Source organism: Mus musculus, chromosome 4 (assembly GCF_000001635.26).
Source record: "Mus musculus strain C57BL/6J chromosome 4, GRCm38.p6 C57BL/6J".
In the NCBI taxonomy this organism is placed as follows: Eukaryota; Metazoa; Chordata; class Mammalia; order Rodentia; family Muridae; genus Mus; species Mus musculus.
Window position 1 is genome coordinate 40458081 of NC_000070.6, and position 1962 is coordinate 40460042.

The 1962-nt window shown below is 43.5% G+C and overlaps 1 pseudogene; it reads right to left on the reverse strand.

Moving 5' to 3' along the window:
• Positions 1-858: 858 nt before the first annotated feature.
• On the reverse strand, positions 859-953 carry Gm23338 (annotated as a pseudogene).
• Between the last annotated feature and the right edge of the window lie 1009 nt (positions 954-1962).

Consider the following 1962-nt stretch of genomic DNA (forward strand, 5'->3'; position numbering starts at 1 on the left):
GGGCAAGAAACTAAATATTAAGATGCCTTATCTGTCTCTGAGTGATCACACTCATCTCCTTTCTTGCAAGAGAAAAGATTTATAAATGAGCTGTGTCTATGTGTCCTGGTGTCCTTTTCTGTTGTCTGTGCACCTGTGTGTTTTGGTGTGTTTTTCCATTGTCTGAGAACACGTATGTTCTAGTTTGCTTTTCTGTTCTGTGATAAAGCATTCTGAGCAAGAGCAACTTGAGGAAGAAACTGTTTATTTCACTTCAGAGGTTACAGTCCATCCTTGAGGGAAGTTGCTGCAGGAACTCAAGACAACGTAGAGGCAGGAACAGAAGCAGAGGCCATAGAGGAGAGCTACTCACTGGCTCGATTTCTGTGAGTTACTCAGCCTTCATTCTTTTTTTTTTTAATTAGGTATTTTCCTCATTTACATTTCCAATGCTATCCCAAAAGTCCCCCATACCCTCCCCCCACCCCCCTAACCACCCACTCCCACTTTTTGGCCCTGACGTTCCCCTGTACTGGGGCATATAAAGTTTGCAAGTCCAATGGGCCTCTCTTTCCAGTGATGGCCGACTAGGCCATCTTTTGATACATATGCAGCTAGAGTCACGAGCTCCGGGGGTACTGGTTAGTTCATAATGTTGTTCTACCTATAGGGTTGCAAATCCCTTTAGCTCCTTGGGTATTTTCTCTCAACCTTCATTCTTATTCAGCCCAGGACCACCTGCCAAGAGGGTATACCACTGACAGTGAGCTGGACCCTCCCATGTCAATCACTCATCAAGAAAATATCCCAATAGACTTTCCTGTAGGCTTAGATTTTTCAAAACCTCTCAAGCAAAACATCACATGTTTTTTTTTCTCTTGTCTTCCTTCTTGTATGTATCAAAACTCATATTGAACAATGAGTTCTGGGTTGCAAAAGAACCTGTCTTTTGCACCTGTCCAACCCCGCATGCCCCCTTTTCCAGGCAGCTTCAAGAAAAACACCACATGTCTGAATCAGCAAAACATCATCTCATAAGACAGTTTCCAGAACAACATCACATAGCACAGCTGAGTCTCCAAAGAAACCAGGAATTTCCACTTCATTTTTCCTACCAGCAACCTGAGGAGGGCACTGTTATTGAGGTTCCCTCTTCCCAGATGACTCTAGGCTTGTGCCAAGTTGATAAAACAAAACAAAACAAAACAAAACAAAAACTAACTAGCATACATGTCTGTATGTCTGTGTATGTGTAGCATATGTACATGTATGTGGAGTGTGCACATATGCATGCTATCTGGGTGTGAAGGTCAGAGATTAAAGTTGTGTGTCTTCCTCTTTGCAATCTAACTTATGATTTGGGACATGGTTTCTCACTAAACCTGGTGCTCATTCATTCAGATAAGCCAGCTACCCAATAGGCTTCAAGCATCCCCACCCCCAGTACTGGTCTTGAGGACATGCCACCACACCCAGCTTTTAAGTAGATGCTAGGCATCTAAACTGAGGTCACTATGTAAAACAGGCACTTTACCAACAGAACTATTTCCTCAACCCAGTAAGTAAAGTTATTCAAAATGAGATCTCTGAAGGGATGCAGGTGGGAACCACTACATATGTCTAGTAGTGAGCACTCAACTGAACCAAGTTCACCACCAAACACAGGAGAACAACCCTAAAAGGTCTCTCCCCAGACACATTGGAACAGCAGTTAAGTGAAGTGCAGGAACAGGCTGAGGTCCATGGGAATCACTAGACAAAGACGTCCACTCCCACATCCCAGAGACATCAGCAGGTTGAAATAGCGAGAGTTCTGCTGAAGATATTAAACTCCTGCCCACCCCTTGCCCACCCCTCTACACACATTCACAGCACATTTCTCTAAAGGATCGAGAAGCTTAGAGAGCACCAGATAGTTTAGACCAGAAATGAAAGTCTCCTTGCCACATAATAATCAAAACACCAAACAAACAGAAAAAAAAG